The sequence below is a fragment of the Cynocephalus volans genome, chromosome 9 (assembly GCF_027409185.1).
Source record: "Cynocephalus volans isolate mCynVol1 chromosome 9, mCynVol1.pri, whole genome shotgun sequence".
Lineage (NCBI taxonomy): Eukaryota > Metazoa > Chordata > Mammalia > Dermoptera > Cynocephalidae > Cynocephalus > Cynocephalus volans.
Window position 1 is genome coordinate 135,596,701 of NC_084468.1, and position 20,953 is coordinate 135,617,653.

Genomic DNA, 20,953 nt, shown 5'->3' on the forward strand with positions numbered 1-20,953 from the left:
CTGCCCCTGTGGGTGCCCCCTGAAGTCTTGGTGTATGTCTCTGTCTATATATTTAATGTCTGTAATATATGTTTCTCTTGGCCATTGTGGTATCTATACTCTCTAATAATTAATATGACTTTGTCTTAAAATAAGGTGTTCAGAAAGCTGTTAGAAACACCCCCTCCCCCCACTGCACACCAGCTTCACTTTTCCCATTACGTGCTTCCGCCCTCGCTCTTGTTCACAGACATCTGTTGAGGGTCAGGTACTGTGCTGGGTGCTGAACACAGGCCACTGAACAAGACCTGCGTTGTGTGTAGTGGGGGAGTCAGACATTACCGTAGACAAAATAATTATGCTTATGATAAGAACTATCAAGAATTAGATTCTTGTGGTAGAAATTAATGAGGTAGATGGAATAGTCAGGTAAGGCTTTTCTTAGGAGGTGACATTCCAGCTAGAGTCTGGAGAATGTAGGGTCAGCCACACAGCAAGCAGGGGAGGGAATAGCAGGTGCAAAGGCCCTGAGGCTGGAAGCAATGCAGGAACTTGGAGAAAGCTGGTGTAGTTTGTAGGACAGCGAGATGATGAGGTAGGACCTTAGAGGCCACGGTAAGGAGTTTGGGTTTTATTTTTAAGTGTAGTGTGGGTTAAAGGATTTTAAGCAGGCGACTAGGAAGTCAAAATGTAAATTATGTTTTTAAGAGTACCATGGTGATGATAAGTCTTGTTCAGTTGTCAAACTGAGGTATCTGGTACCAGGGCTTGAGGACAACTTTCAGGGAATGAGCTTGCAGATCCCCAGTGTCCGTATATTCTAAAATTGATCTGTCTGAAGTTGCAAGTTATCATTTTCCATCTCTTTCACAATCTCACTTCTCCACTTTACGAAAGAAATACCCAGACCTGGTCCTACTACTTGCTTTATTTTAGACAAACAAAGGGACAATTTGAAATATTGGTGTTGGTTAGGAAAAAGTCAGTAACTCTGATTAGATGACACAATCTTTTGTAACTCTGGTGGTTTTCAGATCTTTGCTTTTAGTAAAATTGAAGGAGGACCAAATCAAATTGGTAGTTGATAGGTCATCAAAACTTACTTTTGATGATAGATCACTGTATGATTGATTTTTTGATGAAACATGGAGGGAGTTTAGAGAATATAGAGGAAGTGCTACAACAGAGCCTTTGTTCACATCTGTTTTTGTGAACAAGCTTTTCTAGTGCTTACATTAAAAATGAAGGGCAAGAAAAATGGGATTAAATTGATGCTAACTAAACCTGTCTCATTTTTGCAGTAATTGTTCACATGAACCAATTAGGGGGAAAAGAGTTCCATCCATCTCACTAAAGGATGCATTTTCTATAAGATTTTGCTTATGTTTAATTACCTGTCACAATTTGTAAAACTTTTTTGGTTTCACCAATTGAGTACTAACAAAAATCATAATGATAACTCAATTCAGAAGAGAAAACTTTTTAACACTTAGACCCCTATGGTCATAGGACACTTTTTTAAAAACCTAAAATTGCAATTTCTATCCATAGTTTTGCTGCAAAAGGCTTTCAATGTAAATATATATTAAATTAAAATTATTTGGGGGACATGGAATAAAAATAAGAGTTCATGGGGGAAAAGGGGCAACAAACAATGTGCAGTAATAAAGAGTCTGTACTTTTAAGAATGGATAATAGTGGACATCATTGCAGTGGTATTTAAATTCCAGTGAATATATTTTAAAAAGTGATTGATACGATAGAGGTTACATTTTTGCAACCATAAAACACATAACATTTTAAATGTGAGGCAACTGAAAAATCCCTTTGGAGTGTATGGGAGCAAAACAGGTGAGGAATGCTGACGGTAGTTCAGCTAAGGTGGTGACGGTGGGGCAGAAGGGAAATGGAAAATTCTGAGCTATGTTTTTGGGATGGAACACATGAGTTACATGTTGAATCAGTTGTGGAGTGTGAGAGGAAGAGACATCGTGGAGGGCTTCTAGTCTTTGGCTTGAGCATCTAGAGAAATGGTGACTGGTGGGAAAGGGTTTGGTGGGAGGGAAATTAGGAACTGGGTTTGGTTGTCTCCTAGGCATCTCAGACTTGAAATGACATGTCCATGGGGCCATGGCAGGTAGGCAGTTGATGTGAGTCTGGAGCTAGAGAGGGCTTGGCTGCAGATGAGGGTGTGGGTGTGGGTTTGCAGCCTGTAGATAGCTTTGCTGCATGTACCTTCGTATTTGTTCTTTTGAAGATGCAGTTCTCTCCTTCTTATTAATTATAATAAAAGGTGTGGGGGGGTGAGGGAGGATTGTGTCAGTGATTTAGAATAGTGACTTTCAAACTTCTTGACAATGACTTATGGTAAGAAATCAATTTTACATCATGACTATATACTTACAGACATACATGTGGATATATGAATATGTACATGTATATCACCTATATGTTTATTTACGGAAAATGGATTAAAATTTCACAGTAGTACTCTTATTGCCTGCAATGTACTCTATTTTCTTTCTTCTTTTTTTTTTTTTAATAAGTTGACTGGTAAGGGGATCTTAACCCTTGGCTTGGTGTTGTCAGCACCATGCTCAGCCAGTGAGCTAACCAGCCATCCCTATATAGGATCCGAACCCATGGCCTTGGTGTTATCAGCACCGCATTCTCCCGAGTGAGCCACGGGCCGGCCCAATGTACTCTATTTTCTATTCCATTTTATTTCATTTAAAAAAATGCTAGTTGTCACCTACTGTCTTTATTTAATTTTTTGGTAATAGCTTTATTGCAGTATAATTCCTGTGCCATACAGTTCACCCATTTAAAGTGCTCAGTTGGTTTTTAGTATATTCACAGAGTTGTAAGGCCATTACCACAATCAATTTTAGAACATTTTTGTACCCCCACCCCCAGAGAAATGCCTTACCCTTTAGCCATCAGACTACAGTCTCCCATCCCCACCTGCACTGATTTTAAAACTCCTCAGTACATCATGGTTCACAGGTTGATCAACCCTGATTTATATGTTTTATCTTTCTAATATTAAATATTCCAGTATTTGGCTGTTATTTTATTCCTAGTTACTTTGCTTTTATCTTGACTTCCAAGCCTCTTTGTTTCTTTTGGCTTTTTTTTGGTTGAGATCTGTTCCTTATTTGTAAGGACAAACAAGATCATGACATGGGTGGGATGCTGCTCTTAGAAAACCTTTCTTTGTGTCCATTTTCTGAAAATGCAGATTCTGAAGTTCCCTCCATGAATTATCTCTGTAAGTGTAATGTTCTGTGATTGATCAATTAGTCACCTAAATGTTTACTATTCATTTACCTTCTTCTGTGCAATTGGGAAATTTTTTTTTAATAAATTTTTTAATTTTCCTCAAACCCATCTAATGTCTTGCTACTTTTAAAATAAACCTTTGGCTTTGGAGCAGATTTAGATTTACAGAAGAGTTACAGAGATAGTACAGAGAGTTCCTGTGTACCCTTGACCCAGTTTACCCTGTTTGTTAGTGTCTTACATTTCTATGGTACATTTGTCACTTCTGAGAAACCAACTTTGGTAAATCACTGTGAAATAACTCCACATGTAATTTGGATTTCTTTAGTTTTTCCTTAATGTCCTTTTTGGAGGCAAGCTATTAAGTGGAGTTAAGCTTTACTTATACAAATTATTTGGAATTCTTGTGTATGGGAGATTTGTACGTTCTCTCTTATTTATTTATTCAGTCATTTATTTTTATCAGTACGGACTCATAGATATGTATACTTTGGTTTATAATCCAGTACTAGCTGTGTTTTTAGCGAAAACCTCAGGTTGTCACCTGTTGATAGGATCACACCCTTTATAACCTGAACGTGCGCTCCTAGGTTCTGTCCCAGGATTTTATCCCAGATACACACATTACTGTTAGTTGTCATGTCTCCTCTTGGTTGTTAGTTTGTTAGACTTTACTTGTTTTTGATGACCTTGACACTTTTGAGGAGTACTGGTCAGGTAGTTTGTAAAATGTCCCTCAATTTGGGTTTGTCTGATATTTTTCTCATGGTTAGATTGGAGTTGTGGGTTAAGGGGAGGAAGACCATATAGATAAATTGGCATTCTTATCACATTATATCAAGGGTATATACTGTGAACATGACTTTCCACTTTGTTGTTGACCTTGATTATCTGGCTAAGGTAGTGTTTGTCAGGTTTCTCCACTGTAAAGTTACTCTTTTTTCACCTCTTTCCATACCTTTTGGAGGCAAGTCATTAAATGTAGTTCAACTCCACCTACATAAATTATTTGGAATACTTCTCCATGGGATATTTGTTGATTCTCTCTTATTTATTCATTCATTTATTTATCTCAGTATGGACTCATGGATATTTACACTTTGGGTTATAATTAAATAGTAGGATTGCTATTTTAATGTCATTTATCCTTAATGTTACTTGTGAAATTATTAGTATCGCCCTACATATTTTTAAACTTTTCTGGTGATTTTAACTTTTGTAACTACCCCACAATGCCAACTTTTAATAATGGCCATGTGGATTTGAAGTCGGTAGAGCCGCCATTTATCAATTCAACAAAATCAATACCTTGCCTTTCAAGAACCCATATGGAGGAGCCACCACTAACTTGGGACTGGAGAAATAAATTTTGACTATAAAACAGAGTCTCAGTGTGTCCCCCCAAATAGTACAGGTGGGACTGACGTCTGTCACTGGAGAGACTGGGAAGAAATTTCTGTTTTCCGCCCCCAGAACTGCCCATGGTTGGGCCACAGTCAGACCACTGTTGGTTCTGGGGTGGAGGCTTCTAGAGCAGCTCGCCTATTACCTCAGACACAGTTTGGGAAAGCTCTCAGGGTAATTGGTCTCATTGAAGATTTTGTTTGTTATCTCGACTTCATCTTCGGTAGATGCTATGTAATTGTATTTGGTTGAAAGCCAGAAAAGCAATATTTGAAAAACTCTCTTCCCACTGAGTCCTCTCTATGCCCGTGTTTCTCATGGGTGTTCTCAAATATCAGCAGTAATCTGTTCCTTTGCTGAGAAGGAAAGATTGCTGTTGGGGATTCAGTGGTGAGAGCAAATGAGAGCTGACTGCAGCTCTTACTAGAATTGAGTACATTCTGGGAAGTCCACCTGCCTCTCTGTGCACATAGCTCTGGTAAGCTTTGGGGGGCGGGGCGTGTGTGATATTTGTTAGAATATGAAAAGTTTAAGCATTGGCAAAGTATAACTAGTATATTATTTCAGCTTTAAAAATGGTTATAAAAATTATAAATACTGAATGGCTAGGTACAGTGCCTGTGGAAGGTTTTTGGTTGTTTGTCTTTTAAAGGTACTTTTATCTGATGAATAACAGCAGCAAAATGCATTCTCCTGAAACAGTTTAAAGTCATTTAAAGGCAGATCTTAAGAGTCAGAACATGAAGAAAATCTCATTGACCTTTCAGCAACATACTGAAAGGTATAACTGCAGACAAAAACAATGACTTAATCATTAGGTAAACCTCCTTTTGGCAGTGAAGGATCTTGGAGCCCCCACAGGGAATGCAACTACTTTTCTTTGTTCTCTTTCAGAAATTGAAGTTCCTTACCTGTTGCTGGAATCTTACACTTTTTAACCTGAATGTGCCTCCCTTGAGTTCCATTATGAACCCTCTACTCTTCCCATGCTGCATCTCCCCAAGTGCTTTTGCCTGTTCTGTTGGCTTTTAGTATTTATGTAGAAAAACTTGAACGCAGATTGTACCTTCTGCCTAGGGGTCTCACCTGGTCAGTTGCTCACAGCTGAGCTCCTGGGCCCCTCCCTGTCCCTCTCCACCATCTTCTAGCGGCTCTTCCTCCAGCACAGCCCCTCTTGGTGAATGGCAGGCCTGTGCCCCCCGCATGCCTGTCATGTCCTCCCCTGCCCAATAATCACTGGATATGGCTGGATCTTCTGCAGATGGTTTCCTGCCTCCCAGCCTATTCTCCACATTCCCACCCAAGGGATGTATCTGAACCACATTGCCATTCCTGCCGTTCTTCTGAACAGCCTTTTGTTCACCACATTACCTTGGGATAAAGTGCAGACTCCTGAGCGTGCTTCACCTCTTGAGCCTTCCTCCCTGTTCTCACATCCCCTCATTCCCACAGGTTCTGTTTTTTTTTTGCCCAAACACCCTTCTGTTCCCTGGTTGTCCCCTTTGTCCTGCTTCATGTAGCAGCACCCTGGCACCTGTCCTGGCACAGGACACTTCCTCCGCTGTTTGGAAATTGCCTTTCTCAGGATATCCAAGCCCCTGTCTGAGTCTTATTCAGCAGATTCCCCAGCACCTGCCTAGTACCTAACACCTAGGTGAAGAGCTGCTGAGTGAAGGAATGCGAGCGCATGCTTTTAAATTTAAGCCTTTTAAATGGATTACTTGTTACGTTTCACATGTTCTCCATATCCAAGCCCACAAACCATATTTGCCATTGAGACTACAGTAGTAGTATTAGAAGTTGGGGTTTTTAATTGAGTTATTGCATTTGCTGTGTTTTTAAAGAGAATGCGTAATTAGCCGTGACCATGTGTAGCCCCATGGTACCTTCTACAGGGTCGTGTGGGCCCTGAGAAGGTTGCAGAATGAATGCATTCAGTCACGGTCTTCATGTTTATAACAATGTAAAGTGAATTTTCTTTGACTGTAATCGATATCATAATTTAGGTGTTCTCCTTAATACAATAAAGGCTTTTAAACAGGGTTCTTTATATATATTAAAATTGTCTTTGAGCCACAAAAACCTTCTTGGGTTTTTTGTAGATTGTGAAATTTTTAGCAAAGCTTTCGAAACTTGTTTATCTGAAATAAGTTAGAAAAATAGTACAGTAGGATCAGAATCCTAATTTTGATTTTTATTGAAATTTTTAGTTCTCCTAGATCTTTTTACAGATGCTGGAGTGATTAGGTTTGTGTTCATTTGTATCTTTATATTGAAAAGGCTCTTTGAACTTTTAATAATTGTATATCAAAGAATTTTTTAATTTTTAAAGAATTTTGAAGTGTTAATCTAGAACAAAAATAGGTAAAACACTTCATTAATGTCAGCGTTCCTGAAACAAACAAGTGGAATTGAAGTCTGGAGGGGTTGGATATCATAGATAAATGTGGTGACCCAGTTCCAGGACCTCCGTGTTCCTTACTTTAGACTAGAGATTGCCTTTAGGAGAAGTGCTTTAACTCAGCATTGAAAGTCAGACTCTCAGCTGGCTTTATCCTATAGGCCACTCAGTGGCTTGACTGGTTACTGATTGCTGTACGTCACAATATTAAACAGTAAAATAACTTCATGGAATCCATTCAGTCATATGTGCATTCTGATGAAAGAGCTAGGCAGATTCAACAACCCAGGAAGACATGCCCATGGGAATTACAACAGGTACATTAAAAGATTTGTGCGAAGCTTATTTTAGGCAAGAGTGAAGATACCGCTGTAAGAAAGAGACTTGGGTGTTTTGTCACTGGGAACTCCACTTCTATTTTTTCACGAAAGCTAATAGCTGGGTAGGCAGGAGGAGTCAGCGTTTAGGCTTCTTTTGTGCAGTGTTCTTCACTCATCCTGTCCTGGTAGGTCGATGAGAAATGAAGGTGCTTTTTGGATGTATCCCAGTATCAGCAGCAGTATTGATTAGTTCTGTTATAGGTGTTCTAGATATGTTGTGACACCAGGTTTCTTATTGCTTACAACGATAGCAGAGCTTGGGATTTCAAAGTTCAAAGGAGAAATGTAATTTCCCAAGGCAGTGTTCTCTGTCTAGGAACACCAATATTAAGATAATGGGATCTCCTGGGAGTTTGTTACTCATTTGAAATGAATTGTCATCAAATTATTAGTTTGTTGTTAGAATCTTCCACGTATGAAATATGACTCTAGAGTAATAGTGATTTTTCCCCTCAGTCAATTCAACAAAAGAATGTTGTCACTTTACAGATAATTATTATGGTAGTCTAGACAGTATTTCACAGATGTGGTGGTGCTCAGTTTATGTTTTTGGAACCACTCTTTTAAGATTTCCTTTGCAACCAATTTATAAAGGATATAAGGAAAAGTCTTGTTTGCTTATTGTAGTCCTACTCAATGTTTTCCTCTAAAGTAGTGGGGATGTAGTTTTTTAGACTCTGCTATAAGACAATTCCTTGAAATTTAAAAAAACTCCACATTTATTGAAAATTTTCAACCATTTAAAAATTACTCACTGATTTTTCCTTTTTATTAATTCTCCAAAAATCTTCTAGTAACATTTGTGTTCTGGGAATATGGCCATATTTAATTCAAGGCATTGTTTTTTCTGATACACATGTACCTATTCCAGTTTGAGAAACATGGGTTGAGTGCCATACCTACTTTTTCCCTTCCTCCACTCCCTGTTGTTTTTTCCCCAGTTTGCTCAAGTATTTCATTTAGAAAACATGGCTCTGAATGACACATGGCCATTGGACTAAAACTAAACCTTTCTTGTAGGAAAGAGATTTGCTCTCTTCACATGCTGCTGCATTTGAAGGTAGTTCCCATAGAATAGCCTCAGTAAAAGCAAAGTCATTGTGTGTGGCCTCCCAAGTGGACCACTGTGAAAATGTACATAGTAAATAATTTATATTGCTATCATGCCTTATGCAACATTGACTTTTAGGGTTGTACTATCTTGTGGATTTTCGTTCCTTTAGCTGCCACTAAATTATTTACAATAGATGAAGTTTAGTTTGAATTACAGTCCAAACAAACTGTTCCAGTTGATAGGACAGATATATATAGTATGAATTTTGGGTGAAGTAATTCTTCTGGGATCATGATTAACCTTTATCTCTTTAAGTCAAGCCATGTTAATCTACTTAATCTGTTAAAGTTGGATTTAAGGAATTGCCCTTGTATTATACCTTATGGTTTAAAAAGTACTTTTACGTGCACTATCTTTAAATAACCAGGTGGATATGTGGAGACAAGTTCATAAAGGTAAAACAATTTGTAGCTCTGAAGTGGCAGAACAGGCACATGATGCTAGGTGTCATTTCTCTCTATATATACTTGTCTACCTTGGTGTTGTATCTACAGTGAAATAGATTAGAAAACCATTTTCCAAATTAGAGTTGCTGATAGTCTGGTCTCTGTAGGAGACTAAGTCTAAGACTGATGTATGGAAGCAATTGAATTTTTTATCAGGCCCTAGTATTATATGCTTCCTAGCAAACCCCTGAAAAAAATGAGTGTGATGCTTGTAATATAGACCCAGAGTTGGATCTTCTATAATATTTTACTGAGTGCCAGATAACTTCTTTAGTTTTACACTGCTTCCAAGTATTAATAGTCCCCAGACATTCACCTACATACCTTTTGAAATAATCTGGAAAATTTAAATCTGGAATTTTAGAATTACGTCATGGAACACATGCCATTGTAATGTGTGCTGAGAGGCCGCCTTTACTCCGTGGATGAGCTGTCCTGTTACCTTGCTTTGCTTTGTGATTATTTTCAGCAGCAAGTAACAGAAAACCCTGACTCAACTATCCCAAACAATAAAGAAAGTGTTTTGTCGCCTAACAAGGAGCCCAGAGGCAGGGTGGTTCTGGGTTGGTTTACTCAGCAGGTTAGCGTCAGCACCCAGGAGCCGGTTCTTTCCACCTGTCTGTTCTGCTGAGCTCAGTGTGCCGTCCGCTGCCCTCGAATTTGCAGGAGGGCTGCAGTCCTCACAGCCTCCCATCTGCCCACGTGAACATCCAAAGGCAGGTTAAAAGGACCCTTTCTCATGCCTCTCTCTCGGAAGCACCCCTCTGCAGACTTCCCCTTCCATCCCACAAAGTGCTTCTGTACTCACCTTGGACCACTCAGCGGCCCGGGAGTGGTGGGGCCCCAGTGATAGCTCGGCCCAGCAGGGTTTAGTCATGAGGGAGCTGTGGTCACTGACCACAACAAGGGTTTTGCCTGTGTGCGAGAAGGGGAATGGACAGTGGCAAGTGCTGCTGAGTGAGTCACTTGAGCCAAGCGAGGAATGACCAGTCTGGGGCAGTGTTTCCCAGAGTGCAGTCCCAAGACCTGCAGAATCAGCACCCCCTGGGAACCTGTTAGACAGGCAGGTTCTCAGACCCCACCCCACACCTGAACCAGCTGCTGAGTTCAGACCAGCTTCTGAATCAGAAGCTCTAGGGGAGGGGCCCAGCCATCTCTTTTAACAAGCCCTCCAGGTGATTCTGAGCAATGCTCAAGTTTGAGAACCACTAGTCCAGGGTAAGGCATTCAAGCAATCACATTTCAGAATATACTTTTTGTTGAAGGTTAAATAATGAGAGGCAGAAATAGTCTTGTAGGTAAAACAGTGGAGTGCAGATTGGGAGATGGATGTTGTTTTTCAGCCTTGCTCCCTGTCACTGGCCCAGGATTTTAGCAGACCTAGAATACATACATATTTTCTTTATATGGTATCAAGTTTCAGCGGGCTGATCCACTTTTTCCAAAGGAGTTCTGCCATAGTTAAGGGGATGGGATAGGGTTCTGGGGTGAGCTTCAGTGTCCACCTGTCGGGGTCCAGAATGCCCCAGCATGCCTGGTAAACAGGTGGGTTAGGCCATCGCAGGTCAGCTTCCATGTGAGAACTGAGGAACTTTCTCAGGGAGAATTCTTTCATTATAAGGGAAGTGAGTCTGGCAGAAAACCTTGGCCCAGTAACAAAAAGTCTCAGTTATTGCATGGGAGTGGCCACTCACAGTACAGGCTGGTGTGTGTGCTCAGATCTGTCTCCTGGCCCAGCCCCCTGTGTGCGTGGGGTGGGGGAGGGAGTTGTTGGGGACAAGAGGAAGGGTATTAAGTGAAAACTGAAAGAAGTGTTCTAAAAATTCTGTGAGAAATTGGGGTGGGCAGAAGCAGCAGAGGCACCCTGCACTGAAGGGGACTTCCACATTTGCGCCCCCTCCCCCCTAACTTGGCCAGTCAGGGATGTGAGTGGGAGGAGCAGAGATGGTGCCCAGGGGCAGGGTGGAGCCCAGAGAAGGCAGCTGGGAGCTGGAGAGGAGGAATAAAATTGGGACAACAGCCTGAGGTAGCTGAGCCTGTCATGTGCCACTTATGGGAGAGAGGGGCCTCCCCAACCAAACCACACTGGGGATTCTCTGTGGCTCTTGTGTGGGACAGCGGGAGCATTTGCCAGCTGAGGGGGCTGGATGGGGGCAAGCGGAAGAAACCCAGCTTCACGTGTGGTGTATTAGTTTTCTAGGGCTGCCTTAACAAAGCTTCGCACAACAGAAACTTATTGTCTCACAGTCTGGAGGCTAGAAGTCCTAGCCCAGGGTGTCGGCAGCCAGGGCCACGCTGCCTCTGAAACCTGTAGGGGATGCCTTCCTCGTCTCTTCTAGCTTCTGCTGGCTGGCTGGCAACCTCTGGGGTTTCTTGGCTTGCGACTGCATCGCTCTGCTCTCTGTCTTTGTTGTCACATGGGCTTCTCCCTGTGTGTCTCTATGTCTTCACATGGTCATCTTCTTAGAAAGACAGCAGTAGGGCCCCCCCAACTCCAGTATTTCCTCATCTTACCACGAAATGTACCTCATGTTACATCTGCAACAACCCTTTTTCCAAATAAGGTCACATTCTGAGGTACTGGGGGTTAGGACTTCAACATATTTTGGGGTGGGGTACAATTTAATCCATAACGTGTAGTGACCAGTGAGTCTCATTTGTGAGCCCTTGTGAGTGTCCCGTCACCTTGTTCCCTGCCCTCCCCCAACTTGCGGCTCCTAGGAAATACCTTTGTGGGATAGGGCTGGTGGTCTATTCTGTGCTAGGTTGCGGAGCTTCACTTCACAAGTGTGTGTGCGTGTGCGTGTGTGTGCGCATGCGCGTACGTGTGTGCGCGAATCTGTTTGTCTGTGTCTGCTGAGCTGTGGATGGCCAGAGCTCAAATAGCAGCTATTGATTTTTTATACCAGCGCATCAGCCTGGCCTTTTGGTCAAATGGATTTTACTTCTAAATTGTTTCTTTGTGTATCTGGAGGAGCATATCCAAGGAAAATTATTTATTTATGTAAAATGGTGAGTGCTGAGGACAAGTATTTTTTTCTTTAGTAATTTTCTTTTTCCTTTTATTTTTGGTGGGAAATAAGAGGGAAGATTTAAGAATATGAAGCTTAATGAGCAATCAGGCAAAGCCATGAAATCAAACTATGTTCCGTTGATTAAAATTCAGAAAAATACAACTAATGAAACCGCTGCCAGGCTCTGTATGCTGTAGTGTGTCTGTGTGTGGATCTTAACTTGTTTCATTACCAGATTAACTGAGCAAATGAATGAGTTTGTGTGGGTTGATTCACATGCTGAAGCAGATCCTTGTGGGCAATTCATTGCTTTGGCAAGAAAATCCTTTTATTATTTCCTGGAAATGCTTGACTCGAGAAGATAATTCTCTTTCTGCTTCCATGTGTTTTAACTACAGTCATTCAAGTATATAATAGTCCTGTCTGTCCGTGAGGAATAGCTGCTGTTACTGTGAATTTAAATACTTATCCTGTAAGTCTACTTTCAGGTGGATAAATGTCACATCCAAATTGCCTGTTAGTTTGACTTTCATGTAACTTAATTAACAGATTCATGTTTTGGGAAAATCTGATCTGTGATCCTGAAATTGGTTACGGTTGGTGTAATTTGTGGGTAATTAGGTGCCTTCACAGGGACTACTACTGTAGTCATTAGAGGGCTGGGGTAATTTGAGGATGAAATGTGAGAGAGATGGAGACAGCGCTTGCTCTGTATTTCTTAATCTTTTAATCCATTTAACCTGGGTTGTAAATTCAGGCTTTGTTTTAATTTGAAAGTATGTTTAGGCAGCTGGGAAGGGGTTTCATTAATTTACCACATTTAGGCCATCGTTAAAGGGGGAAGGTTATTCCCCATTGCCTACTTGGGCAAACTTAAAGTTACCCTGTGTACACCCAGAGTTCATGAAAGTTATGTTGATCTTCATTGGAAACCACACTCTACATTTAAAAATTGAGCCTAAAACCCAAACAAAAGCATGCAAAAACAAAACCCACTTCAGAGATGGCATGGCTATTGTTCTTGCTGAGTTCAGAAATAGATTTGTGGCTGTGGAATAGAGTTTATGGATGCCCAGGTATCGGGTAACCTGATCTCTTGCTGAGTTTAAGGCCTCTCTGTCACTGAAACGCACATCATTTACATTTTCTTTTTATTTCCACTTTTGAATTGGGAATAAAAGGAGAAACTGGAGGAGAAGAGAGATGTTCCAAGAGACCTGAACACCTGTAATACTGAATAAAACAGGAGAAGAGGGAGTAGACAGGAAGCAAGTGGAACAGGAAACCGGTAAAGACAGAAGAGAACAAACTATCTCTAGAGAGTTCGGATTTCGGGCACGTTTTCATCCACACACGCCCTTTAGGGATTTGGTCAGGTAGATAGATGGCGACTATAGGTGTTAGTAATATGAAATTAAATCACCAGTCTTTTGTATTACTGTTTTCTTGGTGATTCATATCAGTTTTTTGTCCCTCTGTAATCATTTCTGTGATTAAAGATAATTTTTATTCATTCATGTAAGTCTTTTTAGAGACAGGTTTAAATATTGTGTCACATTAGTCATTTTATTCCAATTTGTATGGTTTACACATTTATTTTTTAACATTATTGTGTAGTAAAAACTCTCTATGCACAGCTCATATAGTTAATCTCCAGATCTATAGATTACTTTTCAGTAGTACCTTTGTAGAGTGTGGGGTTTTTTTAAGCTTTTTTTTTTTTTTTTTTGGTTCCCCAAAACTTCCACCAACCAAAAGTTGCTTAGGCTATTATGGTATGTTAGTTTTATATACTTATAGCTTTTGGAGTATTTTTCTTTGTTTTTTCCAGTATAATAACTAATGCCATACAGGCATTGGTGGAGTATTTTTCATGTAGGGATTTTAGAGGAATGCCAATTTTGGATATATTTGGCAGCATTCAGCACATGTTACTGCTGCTGTGTAAAGCTAGGGCTTACAGACCCCTTGGGTCTGTTGCCCTGATTGGGTTACAAACCCTCCACATGCAGGTCTGTGAGCTAGGTAATAGAAAAAAAAGGTTCTGGGAGCTGTGGATATAGGAAAATGGGTTTTAATCAGATCTCGGAGCAACTGTCCTTGTGGCTTCTCTGAGAGTTCTGAGAAGCACTGTGGATCAGAACTGTTAGTCTTTTATACTTAAGTCCACAACCCTGGACACCCGGGTGTCCATACGCAGCTTGCATTAAGTAGTAACAAGGAACACCTGAGGACATTTACAGCAAATGCTTGGCAAGATTCTGAACATCCGAGAGGCCCTGATATTTTCCTATTTTTCCCAACAATCCACCCTTCAGGGGCCCTTGCCATACAATCTACACATTCAGAATCTTCCACGATGTTCCCTTAGCAAGGATAAGTGACCCTTCCATTCATACAACCTTTCCTCTGTCCAATATGCCTTAAGGCTTGTCCTTAAGGTTTGTCTTGTAGTTTTGTTCTTTCAGTTATTAGCCGCACATGTCTGGTTAGTAATCATCACTAGTATGAAGTTCAGTGTATATTCAGTAAGCCAGAACATCGGTCACACGAACGTATGTCTGTATCCAGTTGACTCTGGTGCCTGTAGCCAGAACACTATGGGCGAAAAGACAGAAGGGTTATTGGTACCAATAGGGGGAGTTCTCGCCCCTCTGGTAAGATACATGCTAGTTCTCCATCCTGGGAAAGGATGGCTGCAGGAATAGGTATCTTACCTGGTTTATGATACCATGCATTATCTGCTAGTACTGTTGGATATGTAGTTTCTATATGTAACAGTATAGGGGAGCTCATAATTGGCCATAATGATAATACAAATGTGCCCTTTGGAACAGAGCACTTATCTGTTCCAGGCCATGTTACCTTTACTCAAGGAGGCCAGGTACTTGTCACCCAAGGTAAAATTTGCAAGTCTTCTAATCCTTTCCCCCAAGGCCCTATTAGGCCTACCCAGCGTATATGGGAGGCTTCTATTTTCCAAGGCCATTTCCACTGTACTGTCTGTCCCTGTTGTAAACAGGTTGGGGCTGGTAAGAATATTTCCATTTTTGCCATATCTTGGCTTCAAAAGCTCATCTCTAGTTGTGATTTGCAGCTACATAGGTGCTGCAGCCCTATGCAACAGAGCTTCCACTGGAGAGGGCCCACCCTTGCAGGGTCTCTCATTTAGAATCCTGACTGTTGGCCATAACCGCCGTGTCCGCCCCTTCAGGGATGGGGGTTGGGCAGATAGCCTTAGTCCCTTTTCTAAGAGACCATTGTATCACTCAATCATCCCTGCTGACTGGGGATGATCTGGCATATGTAACTTCCACTGAATAGACAACTGGGAAGCCCACTTCTGAACCTCATGTCCAGTAAAGTGGATTCCATCGTCACTCTCTATGAATATACGCTGGCCATATATGACCATAAAGCTATTCAGTGCCTTCACAGTGTTTACCTGGTCTGGGACCTTACAAGGCCGTACAAACAGAAGACCAGTAGCTGTATCAACAGCTGTGAAGATGTATCTGAAATTCTCTGACCTTGGCAGTGGTCTGACAAAGTCCACTTGCCATTGAGTTAGGGGCATCCTTCCTCGAGTTATTTGCCTGTCTATATGGGGTACCTGCCAGGGGTGTGGACTCTCTTGAGCACACACTGGACAAGCATGACAGGCATTCACTACATCTTCCCATTTTGTAGGCAGGGCCCATCTTTGAGCCGCCATCCACATGGTTTTGCTGCCAGCATGCTGCATTTGTCGATGTAACCATTGTGCTACATCAGGAGCTGGGGCTCTCTCCAGCCATCTTACCTTAGCCAAGGCATCGGCTTCATCATTTCCTGGACTGGCTAGGGGAAAATGTCCTGTAACATGAAAAAGGGTTACTTCTTTCTCATGCCCCAGTTCCCATAACTCTTGCCACATGGCTTGTCTCCACAGGGATTGGTAGTCTCCCATCCACCATTGATATTTCCAAGTAGAAATCCAAAGGGTTAAACCTTTGTACACAGCCCAGTGGTCAGTACAGATGGTTAATGGCACAGGCTCATTTTTTATCACCATCCATACTGCTCTCATTTCTGCCCATTGACTGCTTTGCCCTGTGCCATTTTCATACCACATAATATCTGTTAAGGGCTGGACAGCAACCGCTGTCCATGATGCTGAGGGTCCCATGCTAGAGCCATCTGTATACTGAGCTTGCTCTGTGATAGGTCCCTGTCCCTCATGGAAAGGTGTAGCTTCCACCTCCATGGGTAGGGGTTGTGTCAAAGTTTCCTCCACAACCTCTACTGGGCCTAGCACAGTTTGCAACTCTTTGGACAGAGGACTCATTGTCACAGTGCTCCTTTGTTCTATATATGCTCCACATTTAGACAGAGTGGGAGTCTGAGCTACACCTGTTTTAGGGTTGGTTGCCCACGTGCACAACCAACCTGGTATGGGATATGTTGTCCTTGCTAGGACTTTGGCAGTTCCTGTGATAGCTTCAGTGGCCATCAAGGCAGAATATACAGCTGCTAGCTGTTTTTCTATTAGAAAATAGTTTGCTTCAGCACCCTTCCAGAGCTGAGACCAGAATCCTACAGGTCTTCGGAATCGGTCTTGTCTCTGCCACAAACCTCATCCTAACCCCTCTTAGGTGATATTTACGTCTAATTCAAAAGGTTTAGTGGGATCAGCCACTTGTAAGGCCTGTGCTTGCTGTATTGCCCTTTTTGTAGCCCGGTAAGCCTATTCTACTTCCTCAGTCCAATCCCAGGGGGCTCCTTTCTTTGTTAATGCATACAGTGGATATGCCATTTGAGCCATATGGGGTACAAAAGCTCTCCAATACCCCAGAAGTCCCAAATATGTCTGTAGCTGAGCTACAGTTGTGGGTTGAGGGTATGCCTGTATCTTATCTATGATAGCTTCTGGGATGACCCTTATCTTACCCGATCAGACCACTCCTAAGAATTTGACTGACAGCCCAGGTCCTTGTACTTTGGCTGTGTTCACAGCCTACCCATGTTGTTCCAAATGACTTAGCAGCATTGGAGCTGTCTGGGTTAAATCTGCAAGAGAATCAGAGGTTAACAACACATCATCAGTGTAGTGAAACATTGTAACCGTGCTGGGCTTTGTCCACTTGGCTAGGTCCCCAGCCACTAAACCATGACAAATGGTTGAGCTATGCAGATAACCTTGGGGCAGTACTTGAAAGGTCTACTGTCTTCCTTCCCAGGTGAAGGCAAACTGATCTTGGCTATCGGCCGAGATTGGAATAGAGAAGAAAGCATTTGCAAGGTCCAATACATAATAAGTTCCCAGCTTATTGAGTTGTCAGCTGATCCATCAAGTCATGAACTGAAGGCACGGCTGCATGCAAAGGAGGCACTACTTTGTTTAGTTCTGGATAGTCTACAGTAATTCTCCAGGTACCATTAGGTTTTTTCACTGTCCATACCAGAGCATTAAGTGGGCTATGAACTGGACGAATAATGCCAACTTTTTCTAATTCCAGTATAGTGGCACCTATCTCTGCATGTCCTCCCGGTAGGCGATACTGCTTTACATTAACCACACGTCTTGGCTGGGATAACACCTGTGGGTCATGTTTAGCATATCCTCGTAATACAGGCTTTACTGTCCGTATTCGCAGCCAAAACCCTCCACCTGTTGTTTGCAGGTGCAAACCATAAAGTACATCCATACCCAAGATGTATTCAGCTACGGGGGATTTATATACAGTATATACATGAGGAGGTAATCTTCCCTTGCCCAATGGCACTGACACAGCTTTGACTTCAGTAGTATGTCCTCCATAGCCATCTGTATGAACTGTGGCCCCTGGAAACTTATCTGGATTGCCATATATCAGGCTACATTCTGCACCTGTATCCACCAGTGCCAAAACACGCTGCACATTTGTCCTCGACCAATGCATTCCAATTCAACGTGAGGCCTCCGGTCCTAGCATGTCCCCAGAAGATGAGAACCTTGTTCCCTATTCAAAATTGAACAGTTCATCCACCTCCTTGGGAGCAACCAAAAAGTCCTTTAAATCCACTGAGCATACCTTGCTACCTGTTGGATGTTTAGTGAAGAAACGCTGTTCAGGGAGCAATTGCTGCCACAAGGCAAACAGGGCTGCGTTTGGCTGCCGGTCAATTTTCTTTTTATCAACCCCTGCTGCAAGCAAGTCAAGCCACATCTGCTTACGGCTAGTCTTGCTTGGTCCCTTTGGGATAAAATCCCAAGTATTTCTTGGGGGTTTGGTCTTAGCCACCTTTAGGACCCCTTTTCCTTGTCTGCTACCCTCTACCTCACCCAAGCCGGCTATCATGGTCATTACCTCGTGTATAGGATGACCAATGTATGGGGCCAGTATGGCCATCAGTGACCCAAAGGACGTCGGTGGGGCATTCTGCAGCACTACGTCTCTCATGCTGCCTGTAAAATTTTCGTCGTCTGGGCCACAAGTGTTCACGTTAAACATGGACTGCCGCATCCCCAGCTCTCGAATTATTTGAGCTAACTCAGCATATATTTGCCATTTGCTAACAATCTTGGGCAGTTCTCCAGCATTTGCCCACATGGTTTGGGCAGCTGCATTCACCCATTCCATTAAGGAGTGGTTACCTGGCCCTGGTGCATACTTGCAGCTGTTCTGTAGCTGCTGCCTCAGGGACGGGTGCATGGTGATGGAGGGCAATTTTTCCATCTCCTCACCAGAGCATATCACACTATCCACCCCTAGGTCCCATAACCTCAATAGCCAAGCAGCCAGGGGCTCCCCCTGTTTCTGCGGAAACTGTCTCCCTAAGTCAACTAAGTCCACCTGGGTATATGGGACATAGGTGGAAAATTAGGTCATCTGTGGATTGCCCACTGGTTGTCCATCCAGTCCCATAGGCTGCTTACGTTTAACTTTCTGGTGCATGACAGGTCATGCCTGGGGACACATGGTCTCCCCCAATTCTCCACTGGGTTTGTCGTTCTTCCAGGTGTGAGAGGCAGGGGTGCCCAGTCGCAGCACGTCATCTTCCAGACAGATTATCCATGCTTCCAACAGCTCTGCTTTCTTCTTTAAATCTCCATCAGTTTGTATCATAGTGAGCAGTAGCCAGGCTCTGGTCAGCAGAAAAGTGGCCACCAGGCACCATGTGCTCAAGGATAGCCATATTTCCTCCCCCTCCCAAGGGGCTCTCCAAGGCTGCGCTGTTTCATGGAGTGCCTGGTCTATGCTGACCTGTAGTATAGCAAGCAGCAACCAGATCCTATTCAACAGTACAGTGGCCAGAGGGTACAACATATTCAGGAGTAGCCACATTTCCTCCCTCTCCAAGGGGCTTTTGGCTCCTGTACCTGCTCAAATATCCTGCCAACTACACCAGTTGTAAAGCTAGGGCTTACAGACCCCTTGAGTCTGTTGCCCAGATTGGGTTACAAACCCTCCACACGCAGGTCTGTGAGGCAGGTAATAGAAAAAAAGGTTCTGGGAGCTGTGGGTATAGAAAAATGAATGGGTTTTAATCAGATCTCAGAGCAACTGTCCTAGTACCTTCTCAGAGTTCTGAGAAGCACTGTGGATCAGAGCTGTTAGTCTTTTATACTTAAGTCCACAACCATGGACACCTGGGTGCCCATACACAGCTTACATTAAGTAGTAACAAGGAACACCTGAGGATATTTACAGCAAATGAACATTGGAGGGGCCCTGACATTTTCCTATTTTTCCCAACATGCTGTAAAATAGTAATCTGATTAGGAGACTATAGCATACTCCTTATTATAGTAAACTAAATATTTAGCTTTTAAGATATTCTTGGATGTTGAAGCCAAAAATGTTGTCTGTTTTAGTCTTTGGAGAGGAGACTAGGAGTAGGCCGACTTGAGCGTTTTACTTTCTGCTGTGTCCCCAAGGTAGCCAACCCGAGATGCTGCTGTGCCCTCCAAGAGGGGGCATCTTATTCAAATTTATACAAAAACACCATATGAGCATGTCCTGAATCTGCCCCCCTCTTTATACTGTTTGAATTTTTTGTTATAATGAGCATGTATTCCTTTTGTAACTCCAAAAACTCATTTTTAAATTAAATCAGAATGTTAAAAATTTAAAACTAAGAATGCGTTTAGCATACTGGTTTTTCTGTGTAAGTGCTAATGTGTCACACTTTTTAGTTTGAAGCACACTGCTGTGTATTCTCATTTGATCCTCAACCTTGTAAAGCAGATCCCATCAAGAAAACAGGGATGATGAAACCAGGATTCTGGGTATAGAGGACTAACATTTATCAAACCCTTAAAATTTCTGGTTGTTTTTATAAGTATTTGCTTATTTAATTCATAGACCCTTCCAAGAGAAAACAGCCTTATTTCCATTTTGCATTGTCTTTTGAGACTCAGATGAGAAGTAGTTGCTCCTTATTCTCTATTCCTTTGCCTCGCAAGGTTTCAGTTCTTGCCACAGCTGAGAAGTCATAGAGTCAAGACTGGAGCCCAGCTCTCTGGCTGCTAGACTCTCAGTTTCTCACATTTACAGGCATGATGTCAATTGAAATGGTCTGAACACTTACTTGCTGTCATGTTTTTCTTTAGTCTACTCTCTCCTAAGATAAGAAGAATAAGAAAAGCAAGAGGGGATAGTATCATTTATTTACATTTATCAAAATGCTGCTAATTCATATAGACTGGGAGAATGCAATATTGAGTTGTGAAAACTTTGACCTTAATTTTTTTTAAAAGAACAGTTTACACTCACTCACTCACTCACTCACACACACACTCACACAATTTAGCAATTGGAGGCTGATTAAAATGCCCATGATGATGATGGTATAGCTTGTATAACATTGTTTTGACTGTAGGTAATGCTTAACAATTAAGTGTTTAGTATTAGAATTTTTTTCTTTAGTTCACTTTCAATTAAAAATGGAGTTTGTTGAAAATTAGAATT

At 42.1% G+C, this 20,953-nt stretch overlaps 1 protein-coding gene across 6 annotated transcripts in view; it reads left to right on the plus strand.

The window, feature by feature from the left end:
* The window catches only part of TMEM131L (transmembrane 131 like), a 155,998-nt gene that overhangs the window by 8,282 nt on the left and 126,763 nt on the right, over positions 1 to 20,953 (plus strand). The gene's annotated exons all lie outside the window — the stretch shown is intronic.